Below are 11,971 nucleotides of genomic sequence, written 5' to 3' on the forward strand. Positions count from 1 at the left end.
AGTTCAGACACAAAAAGGATTCTTGTGTAATTCAACCAAACTCATGCTGACATCGCTGCCAACATTTCGCTTCAGGGCTGAAACATTTATTCAGATATTTGATTTATCAGCTGACAGATGACTGTCATCAACGAATCTGGTAATCACTCAAGTCGTTTATCAAGGAAATACATCAAAAACTTTCAGTTTGCTGTTTTTGCACCGCCAGGATTTGATGCTTTTTTCCCTCGTTTACGTTGATTTTAATGTATTTTATCACTTCTGGACTCAGAATATATAGATTGAAGATATATTTATGGATGTAGTGATTGTCTTCTGCTTTCTAACACCACAAGTTAAACTTATTAATCTAAACATAATTCAAAAATTAACTTGTGGCCATGTTTTGTTTGAGATAATAAGTTCATGTCAGTAGTAAATAAAGTTGCTTTGAATAAAGAAATGCAAAATGATCCAAATGCAACTGACATGTGGCAAATATTGGCAGGTGAACACTTTATAAACTTTGAAAAGGACAGAAAAAATGTTCTTGTTTTCTCTAAGACAACAGTTAACAAGATTGAATGACACAGACCCAGCAGAGCAATACGTTAGCCAAAGCTAACAAAATGTTAGCGACCACCTTTCCTCATACAGGCTGTAAACTTTGTGCGCCGAAAGAAAACTTAAATGAACTCAAACACAAAATCAGGCAGTAACACATTTAAAAAATAATAATAAGGGTTTTCTCTAAACACTACCTTGGCGACAAAGAATGCTAATCTGCCACCAGACATTAGAGATATTGAGATCCCAAGTTTGCCCAATCAGAGGCACAGCTCAGCTCACGTGACTGACAGGTGTCCTATAGCTGTTGGTGCAGAGACTCAAAGCCCGCCCACTTCCAATATGGCCGCACCAGATGATTTGCTTCAAAAATCCATTTCAGAAACAGACGGGTGATGTCACAGGGACCACGTCCATTTATCACACAGTCTATGGCTGCCACTGGTGCTAGCTTAGCTTGTAACAACACTGCAGGGCTAGCTGAGAGTGTAGATCAGGGACGCCAAACTCGTGCCATGGAGGGCCAAGAGGCTGCAGGTTTTTTTTTTCCAACCAAGAACTTCACCAGCTGGTTTTACTGATTAGTCCCTGCTCTCTACTTGAAGGTGAGGTAATCAGTGAAATCAGCTGGTGGAGTTTTTGGTTGGAAAGAAAACCTGCAGCCTCTTGGCCCTCCATGGCACGAGTTTGACATCCCTGGTGTAGATGTATTCAAACGAAAGTTTTAAAAAGCAAAACGTTTTTTTTTTCAAACTTTTAGCAAACACAGGACACCGAGCTGCTGCAAATGTAAGAAACAATAACTGAGTAGCACTGAGTGTTTATTTCTGTGTTTATGTGTCACCCTCACTTAAAGCCTGTATTTATTTTCTGTGGGTTGGAGTAAATAAAGTAATAAAAACAAGTACAAATCTTTATATATTTTTGTAATTATATTTGTAATAATAAGAACAAACATATTATAAACAAACTGAATGGTTCATTTTGACAACGCAGTGGACACAAGATGCCAGATGTGGCTAAAGCTAGCTAACAACAACAATGCAGTGCTAGTAAAGAGTATACAGGTTAGGCAAAGCTCCCAACATGTTACTGGCAGTTATGCTAGCCAAGTTAAAGCAGTTTTAAAGAGATTTTTAAATTAGCCTCCAGTCTTCAGAAATGAAGATCAGGTGAAGGTTCTAAAAACAAGATCCTCTAGTGCTCACCTGAGCCTGGCTCCAGAAGAACTACAAACCATTTAACTGTTTAACAAAGCCATATATATATATATATATATATATATATATATATATATATATATATATATATATATATATATATATATATATATATATATATATATAACTTGTTAGTCCAAGGATACCAGGATAGCAGTTAGCAAGGTTAGTTAGCGAAAACACCAAAAACCAACGTCAACTCCCTTTCTTTACCTCATGCTAGGCTCACTCATAGACTGTATAAAACATGGACATAGTCTCTGCAACCTCACCTGTCTGTTCCTGATACAGTGAATACCATCTGCCAGTCTACGGACACAGCCACCTTGGATATGACTCGGGCTTTGAGTTTCCTTTCTAACAGCTACAGAGCACCCGTCAGTCACATGACCTGAGCTGCATCCCTGATTGGACAATCAAACTTTCCTAATATCTTCTAAACTGCAGAGTTAGAAAAAAAATTCACCCACGTACAGTGCTGATGGCGAAATCACAATTCAGACTGATGTTGTTTTTTGAACCAGGCTGTAAATATAATGTAAACATAATGTAAATATAATGTAAATATAGTGTAAATATAAGAGGAGTTTTCATGGCTGGGTGTGTACGTGATTTCTAGTCTTTCTGCAGCCAGCCTCAAGTGGTTTCTCAATGAACAGCAACTTTTAGCACTTCCACAAAGGCTTCTTTTTTACAAATCGGATTTTGCCCCTTGGACTGACAGCCACCACAAATGTTAGCTTAAGCCAAGTTAAGCTAGCAAATGTTAGCCATTGTTTTCACCATGACATATATAAAGTCTGTATATTCTGTGGTGAGGAGCTAAGTAAAGCAGCATAAAGACAAAGTGGGACGGCTCCAAATTGCTGCTTACGTTAGCTTAGCTTGTTTCCAGGTGTATTTCCAGATTCCTTGGATGTACGGAGCCAAACTTCATAATAATCCCACCATGTCTTTCTACTGTCTGTATGTCACATGGAGTTGTTCAATAAAAATGACTTGTTTTTTAATCCACAGCCATTACTTAAATCAAAGTGACAATATCAGGAGGAGTGGTACGAGAACACATCTCAATGATTCACTATTCATTTCACTGCTCGGTATTTATTCATCAGACTCAGGTTTTGTCAAGGAAGCAGGAGAGGAGCGTTTTCATTGCTTCAGGCTTTTACTCATTAGAACATCTTGAGCCAAAATCCTCTCTTAAAATCAAAACACAAACTACAGCATGGGGTTTCCAGCTTCTTCCCGAGTACTGCCAAGTGTTATATCACGAAAAACAACTAATCACTTTGATTTCTGACAACTTTTGCACCTGACCTAATATATTATGAAGCCACGCTGCCAAAATATCACATATACCCCACTTCCTATCAGAGGCAGTCTGTCTCAACAAGAAATCTAATATGACTGAAATGTAAGATTCTCAAAACATGAAGGGGATCAAAATGTTGGATTCAAGACAGCGAGGAAAGATTGTTTTTCTTGCACTTCGTGGGCAACAAAGTGATATAGATGTAGGCCGCCGTCATGCTTTTGTTTATCAGATTACATGCTTTAATTACACTTTACTGATTCTAAAACAGAATTAGCAATCTGATATACAGTGGGGAAAATAAGTATAGAATGTGTCAACTTTTTTCTCATCACATTTATTTCCAAAGCTGCAATTCAAACAAAATTTCTACCAGACATTGGTATTAACTCAAATAATCCACACATGAAAAGAAATCAAAACGTTCAGGTCCATAAATAATGATTATGGTGAATTAAGTACGATAACACAGGAAAAAAGTATTGAACACACCATGGAAAGGCTGTATACTTTGGCAAGGAAATGCACCATACCACCTGAAATCTGTCAGTAATTATTACTTGAACTTCCAATTAGTGCAAACCAACATCAGCTGGGCTAGAGCAAATTGATGGTCCTATAAAAAAGGTGTTTTTTTCACCAAGCAGTTAAATACCACACACCTCATGATGGGTAAAGGCAAAGAGCTCTCTGAAGACATTCACAACCTGATTGTTGCTCAGCATCAGAATGGAACTGGTTACAGACTTATATCAAAGCACCTGAATAGTCCAGTCAGCACCGTTGGGGCCATTATTCACAAGTGGAAGAAGCACCACCTTACCATCAACAGGCCACGCACAGGAGCTCCTTGAAGATTTCTGACCAGGGAGTCAGAAAGAGAGTCAGAAGAGTACTCAACCAGCCAAAGACCACCCTGAAAGTGCTCCAGAAAGACTTGGAGGCAGCAGGTACGATTGTTACAGAGAAAACAATAGGCAATACACTCCACTGCCATGGCCTCTATGGACGCTCAGCCCGCAAGACTCCATTCCTCAAGAAAAGGCATGTTGAAGCTGGTTTAAAGTTTGCTAAACAGCATCTTGACAAGCCTGTAGAATACTGGGAGAATGTTGTCTGGTCAGATGAGACCAAAACTGAACTTTTGGGCTGTCATACTACAGACCATGTTTGGAGGAGAAATGGCTCTGCACATCAGCCAAAAAACACTACACCAACAGTGAAGTTTGGAGGTGGAAGCATCATGGCATGGGGTTGTTTCTCATCTCATGGTGTTGGCAAACTTCATATAACTGACGGAGCAATGAATGGAGCCATGTATGGGGAAATTCTTGATCTGAATCTGCTGCCATCCACCAGGATGATGAAGATGAGACGTGGCTGGACCTTCCAGCAGGACAACGATCCAAAGCACACGGCAAAGTTGACTCTCAAATGGTTTCATAAAAAGAAAATATTCCAGATTTAAAGACAATCTGTGCAGAGGAATGGGCCAAAATCACACCTGAGCAGTGTGGGCCATTAGTTCAAACATACAAGAAGCTTCTGGAAGCTGTCATTGCAAACAAAGGCTTCTCCACTAAGTATTAAATGAGTCTCAGTTAGCGTGTTCAATACTTTTTTCCTGTGTTAACGTACTTAATTCATAATCATTATCAATGGACCTGAATGTTGTGATTTCTTTTCATGTGTGGATTATTTGAGTTAATACCAATGTCTGATAGAAATTTCGTTTATAGAATGAAGCCGTGTGGATGTATTTACGCCTCACTGTGAAGATGTAACAGTGTTGCACATAAAGCAAACTCTTTGATGGCTGCTGCTGCGTCTCACAGGAGGATATGAGCAACAAATAAGCCTGAACATACTGTAAATACACCCACACACGTATGTAAACCCACCGCACGCAGAATACAACTTAATCATGCTTTTGCTTCTTTTTATTTGTGTGATGAACATGTAATCTACGGATACGCGTCTCTTCTGACCCTGAAATGGAATAATAAGAAGCATGTTGATGGAAAAAAAAAAAACGAGCTGGAGAATGAAATCGATTCATCGCCTGTGCTGGTGTTTCTGTAAATTGACAATCGTGCAAGAATGAATCACAAGTTTGACATCAGCGATGCATAATGTGATGGGACGCATGATGCATTATTCACAAAGGGTATTGATTGCAACACAATGAGGCCTTCTTATCACCGTGTTTTCCTATTTTGTCACAGGATGTTGTTTATTTGAGACTGAATCAACATACGCTCATGACTCATCCTCATGCAGGGTGAATATTTATGCATTAAATTGAGGTTTAACATCCAGAGATTGTTTCAAAAACGCACGTCTCCAACCCAGAAATGCGTGCAATAAACCCTGCCATCTCTATAGAAGTGAGTTAAACAGTGTGAGGTCTCTGAGGGACCATAACTCCCGCTGACTGAGCCCCACAGTCACGAATACCAAACTCTGACAACTTCTAAGCCCTGTCTCTCTGCAGTCTGTCTCCTCTGAAGCTTTAACCCTCCTCCTCCCCTTCCTCCTCCTCCTCCTCCTCCTCCAAATGATGATACTCCGCTAAAACCTCTTCTCCTCCGTCCTGATCCCTGCTCAGTCCCGTGAACACTGGAGGCCTTTGTGTCCTCGGCGGCTGTCCTGACTGTCCCTGTCGATCTGTCAGTCACACACACGGGTTTGTGTAATTCACCTAAACCTGTGAGAGTTTTCAGGGAGACAGGGAAGACCTGGTTTTTCAAGCTGATCCACCTCTGCAGCTGGCATTTGTTGGGTATTTGATTTCACTATTATTCTACAAGCTCAAAGATAAAAACAAATATTTAAAAATGGGCCATTACTGGTCGAAATATCCTCGATCTACAAGAAAACCCTGACTCTAAATGTTAGTAAGCAGTAAAATCAGCAAGAAATGGAAGGAAAGAAAGCTGTGATAGTGGTTTATCTTGTTCCAAGAAGCTAAATGGAATGCAGCCATCATCTTTGCTAATCCAAATGATTGTTAAAGATATTTTTTTGCCTTGTTAATTATAATAACATGCTTTTACAGTTTGATTCTGGTGATCAAGTCTCCATGTTGCTGCATCTTTGTCTCTTTTCTATGGGGCTCTGGTGCGACCTAGTGGTCAGGAGCTGAACTGCAGCCAAATAAGTCTGGGTTTAGTGCAAGGGTTTTCAACCTGTGGCTCTTTCAGACTCCTTTGCAGTGGCTCCTTGTAGCTTTAAAAAATATCATTAAGGTAAAGAATTTGTAGTTTTCTTACAGAGGGTATCGATAATTAATGACACTGACACTAAATAAAATCATGTGTTAACATTTAGTTGAACTAAATCTTCATCACATCTGTCAATAAAGCCTGCCACCGCTCTACTACCAACTTTCCATGCACCAGTAACTAACCTTAAGTTCTATACCGTTGATGAGATAAGTGAATGCAGAAAATTGGCAAACAAGAAAATGTGATAAGTTACAGAAAAGTATCAATATATGTTATGAATTTACAGACATCTTTCAAAATTTTTTGAAATGGATAGAGTTTGAAATATTTGTGTTTTAATTTTAGCAAAATCTTTTAGTATTTTTTCAAAATTTTGAAACTCCATTTTTTTTATTTTTGGATTTTTTTTTTTTTTTTTTTTTTTTTTTGGGGGGGGGGGGGGGGGGTCTGCAATTTTTTGACAATTGAAAAAATTTTGAACTTTTTGCAACTTTTGAAATGACTTCTATAACTTTTTTATAACTTTTGCAAAATTTTGGAAAATTTGATATAAAATTTTGGGAAATTTACTTTTTATTTTTAAATTTTTGGAAATTTTGGGCAGGTATCAAAAGCCAAACTTTTTGTTATTTTAGCATTTTTTGAAAATTGTTTTTTTTTTTTTTTGGCAACTTTTTTAAAACTCCTTTTTTTTTAATTCAAAATTCTTTGAAAGTTCTTCAATTTTTTTGAGTTTTTTAAAATTTTGCAACTTTTAAAATGTCTGTTTCTGTTATTGCGATTTTTGGGAAAATTTGACAATTTATACAATGCCAGTTTTTTTTGCAAATCTGTTTTTTTTATTTTATTTCAAAAATTTTGGAATATTTGTAAATTCAATCAAAAGAAAAAAAAAAGTAATCATATGTACAATTTTAAAAATTCCCAAATCTTCTTGTTAAAATAACTTTCCCAAAGTAAGGATATAATTTCACACACTTTAATGTGAAGATAACGTAGATTTTGTGGCTCCTGAATGACTTTAATCCAGGTGAGCTGAGGCTAAATGGCTCATATGAAAGTAAAGGTTGCAGACCTCTGGTTTATTGCATATATCAAACAAAATGTTACACTATTTAGGCTAACATACAATAAAATACAGGAAAAATTCAGCACGGTGAGACATGAATTGAGTCTGACCAACATTCAACAAATTTGTTTGAACCTCAAACTATCGTTACTAGAACGACTTTGAAAAGTAAATGCAGGAAAATCCAAAGCCAACATTCAATACTTTTCAAGATATCGCACACAGCAAAGATTTTCAGCCTTAGTTTGTTAAATGTAATAATTTATGACAGTAGTCTCTGACATTTGCAATGACTTAGGTTTTTTTTTTTTTTTTTTTTTCTTTTCTTTTTTTTGGTCAATTATTCTACTTGCTTGAGTTGAATACGACAGCAGATGTGTAATTTTCCTTTCTGGATGTTTTTGCTTTTTCATCATATCTTTCCCATTATAATGTACATGCATGAATAAAGTGGGAATGTCAAAATCAATGGTATATAGGTGTTTTTAATGCATTATTCATTCAGTAATGTTGTTGTCTAAAGCAGTGGTTCTCAAACAGGGGTACGAGTACCTGAGGGGGTACAGGAAGTCACTCCAAGGGGTACGCAAGATACAAAAATGTATATTAAAAAAAAAAAACCACCAAGCAAAATTCCTCTGACACCAATGTTTGAATCCAGTATAAGATTAAGTTCATAAACTGAGCAAACTGAGTATGTGTTTAACTTCTTTTTTCAACCAAACCTGCTTTTGCATGTGTTGGGGGGAACGTTGCAGGAAAAATAAATAAATAAATAACATTCATAGGGGGTATGTAGCACCACATTATGTAGTAAGTTCTTACGCAATATGTAAAAACTTATTACACAATGTGGAAAAGTTTATTACATATTGTGTTCTAGAATTTTGTTTCAAATGTGTCAGATTATTACAAAATGAAGTGAACATTCAAAACATTATTACATATGTGGCGTTGTTACATAATGCGGCGTTATTACATAATGTGGCATTACAGGGTACATCACTGAAAAAAGCCTGAGAACCACTGGTCTTAAGCATCAAACTGCCCCCATTACTACACTGCAAAAACTCTACTTTTATAAATACCATGTGTATTTATCAAATTACAAGTCAGTTCAAAGATGAAAGCCAGGTATCATGTCTGACTGGAATAAATAAAGATATCTGCAGATGCTCATATTTCTTGAAATATAATTCAATACTAATTTTACTCATTACAAAAGACTGTCCTCAGTTTTGGCTTGCAATATTGTAATACGAAGGTACTTTTGTTTGTTACGACCTACAAATACTTTATACAGACAATGTCTGACAAGAAATATGACAAGGACACTCAGAAAGACTCAACTTTTTACAGTGTACTAGCTTAAAAGCATCATTGAAGTTTTATATCCAAGATCTTTGAAGCAGGAAAAAAAAAGTTTATATCTCCATATCTCATCTTGATGAAATCAAAGTTCCTGCCTAATAGATAACACATTCCAAATGGCCTTCTTCTCTAGGCTTTGGTAACAGCATGGATGTATGAAATGTCAAAGCACTGGAACAGGAAGTTGTTTTTTGAGTGTTTCATTGGTGTTTTGTTAAATAAACACTGTACCATAGAGGTGAAAGTGTGCAGACAACATCCAGAATCTGAAACAAAGAGGGGAAGACTCAAGGCTGATGTCAACAATCAACAAAGTCAGGAAGTGTGCATAAGGGTCATCTCACTGTGTCCGTTTGTATGACATAAAGGGTTATTCCACTGTTTTTCAGCCTACTTTTCTCCTCTGCATGAATCTTTATCAATGTACCTCAGCACCACGCTCACTTTCCTCCTCACGTGACTCTGAGTAAATTTTTAAAAAAAGCTCAAGTATAAACAGACAGCTGCAGCCTAAAGCACCTGGACAGGTGGGGTCAAACACACCACCCTCCTCTGATGAACCAGTAAAAGCGAAGGTGAAGCTGAACGAGGCAAACAAATGGCAGGGAGCAGATCGAGCAGCGTTTCTGTGACATGTGTGTTGTAAGCGTGTTGTGTATGCTGATACATCGTGTGTCAAAGCCCTGCAGGACAACAAGCACAAACATGCCTCCAGACCTCCAGACTGTCAGGACATCTGTCATCGCTGACAGTCATATGTCCCGCTGAGTGTGTGTGTGGGGAGGGGTGATATGTGTAAGAAGAGGGACAGAAAGATGGGTGAATGTTTGGCAGCAGGTCAGTACAGAAGAACATGAGAACAGACGTGATTTTTAAAGATTAATGTCTGATTTGTTTATGTGCCTCAGCCACTTTTTTTTTTTATCAAGCATCAAAAGGAGCTTCAAAGTGCCAACTGTGTCACACACACAGAGCATGTGTTATGGTCAGGTTTGAGAGCATCTGGTGTTTCCATGTTAAATACTTCCTGCTTTTTGTATTTACTCTACTCTGTTACACTAAATCATTACAAAAAAAACTTTTAAAAAGATTTCAAAATCTTATCTTTCTCATTTTGCATCAAGATGACAGTTACTTCAGCCAGTTTGATCATTGGGTGCATGCTTCCAGTTTTGACACTAGGGGGAGCAGTTCACCCACACTTGGGTCTGCTTTACTGCACAATAATGAGGGATGGATGGAGGATGGTGCATTATTTACTGCATTGAAATTACATTTTTGTTAGTCATGACTAATTCTGTTTTTATTTTCTGTTTCTGCTAATTTACCCATGATGCTTTGTGCTTGACATTAGATATCATTATTTACCAAATAAAAACATTTCTGTCAGGTTGGGTGCCCAACGTGCGGCTCACGAGCCACATGTGGCTCTTTGCCTTTCAGTGTGTGGCTCTTCGATCCATTCATTAAAAATATATATAATTATAAGTAGCGGTGTGTTGATCAATCTAAAATATTTACATACTGATGCCAGTGTTGGGATCAGTATTGATCAATGTTTGGGTGTACAGATTGATACTTAAGTTTCAGTTTCTCTTCTCTAGTATGAATTTGAACACACAAACACATTAAATCTCACTTTGAAAATTGGAAATGTTTTGATTTTCATTTTATGTCATTTTGTTTAAGTGTGAGAGGAAGTGTGTTTGTAAGACCACGGTCATTTTTGTGGCTCTTGGTCTCTGACTGGTTGGCCACCCCTGGATTAAACTTAGTTACACTCCACAGCTGGCTCCATGTCATGTCTGTGAGACCCTATAACTTTCTTTTAGAGTTCAAATGACGACATGTGTCAGTGACAACGTAACAACAAACCACTGATGCGTACAAATCTTGGGCCCTAACGTCTCAATGCAGTATCAATGGAAAGCAGTGGAGGTTATATTTCGATGTGGACATGTTTTATGCTCTGATCAAACAAAAATCAAAAGAAAACTCATGAACTGGGCTGGTAGAAACATTATTGAGACAATATTTGAATCTGATGTGCTGCACAGAGAGTTTATAGCGTGCTAATTCTCAACTTTTGTCCCTAGTTGGACCTTTAAAAACTAGGTCATAAAATTTGCATTTACCAGCAATAAAATGGAAAGAAAAATACAGGATAACAGTAAAATTTCAAAGACATCAACCTAAAAGACAACAACAAATTCACAGTTCAAAACAGGAAATTAAAACATGGAAGACTAAAGATGGTTACACCTCTGTTTTGCTTTCTGCCAGCACTTGACCTTAACAGTGAAGGATTTTAAGTCTGTTCAGTTTGATTTCAGTTGGTAATGAACTCCAAAGTTTTCCCTCTTTAACGGAGAAGGCTGACAGTCCAAATGTTGATCTGAGTTTCCATTCACTGTGCTTCTTGTTACTCTGCTGCTGTTGTTCTGCCTTTAAACGAATTTGGAAAGAGGTTCAGGAGCCAGATTATTGACACGTTTAAAAACTAAATTGAGAAAAGAGAGGTGTATGAAGCTCTCAAAGCTCAGTAGATTATCCAAATATATTGACTGATGATACTTTGTAGCATTAACGACGTTGACCCTTCACGTTACCTTTTAAGGACATTTTGTGTTCTTGACTTCATCAGATATGAAAATGTTTTGCTGGGTTATTGTTTGGCAATTTAACATTTATCACAGAGATTCTGACTCAAATTATCTGTATCATTATCATGGGCCATGTTTCAGCCATGCTAACAGAACATGCTAACAGAATCTGTTGTGTTGCGTGGTGTTATGCCTAACCATATTGTTTCATATCGTATCATTAAGCACAGTTGTGCTCAAAAGTTTACATACCCCAACAGAATTTGGGATTTTTGGCACTTTTTCTGAGAATAACACAATCAGAGTAACACAATTTTTCTTATAGAGTTCAATTACCTTGAATTTTATCAGGCCAAAATTTCCAGAGTATGTAAACTTTTGATCAGGGTTCTGTTGTCATTAAGATTTAAAGAGTAAACACAGTTGTTTGACAATAAATGGCTTCACCCAACCACTAACCATGAGCAATTTTTTTTGTGTTATCAATATTCTATGAAAATGGCCAAAAAAAAAAAAAAAAAAAAAAATCACAAGTTCTGCCAGGGTATGTAAACTTATGGGCACAACTTTATTTTATTGTTTATTGAGTTACCCTCTAATCAACATTGTACTTCACCTGG

The sequence above is a fragment of the Halichoeres trimaculatus genome, unplaced genomic scaffold (assembly GCF_033239565.1).
Source record: "Halichoeres trimaculatus isolate MK-OKI-2021-1 unplaced genomic scaffold, fHalTri1.1 fHalTri1_scaffold_13, whole genome shotgun sequence".
NCBI classification, from domain to species: Eukaryota; Metazoa; Chordata; class Actinopteri; order Labriformes; family Labridae; genus Halichoeres; species Halichoeres trimaculatus.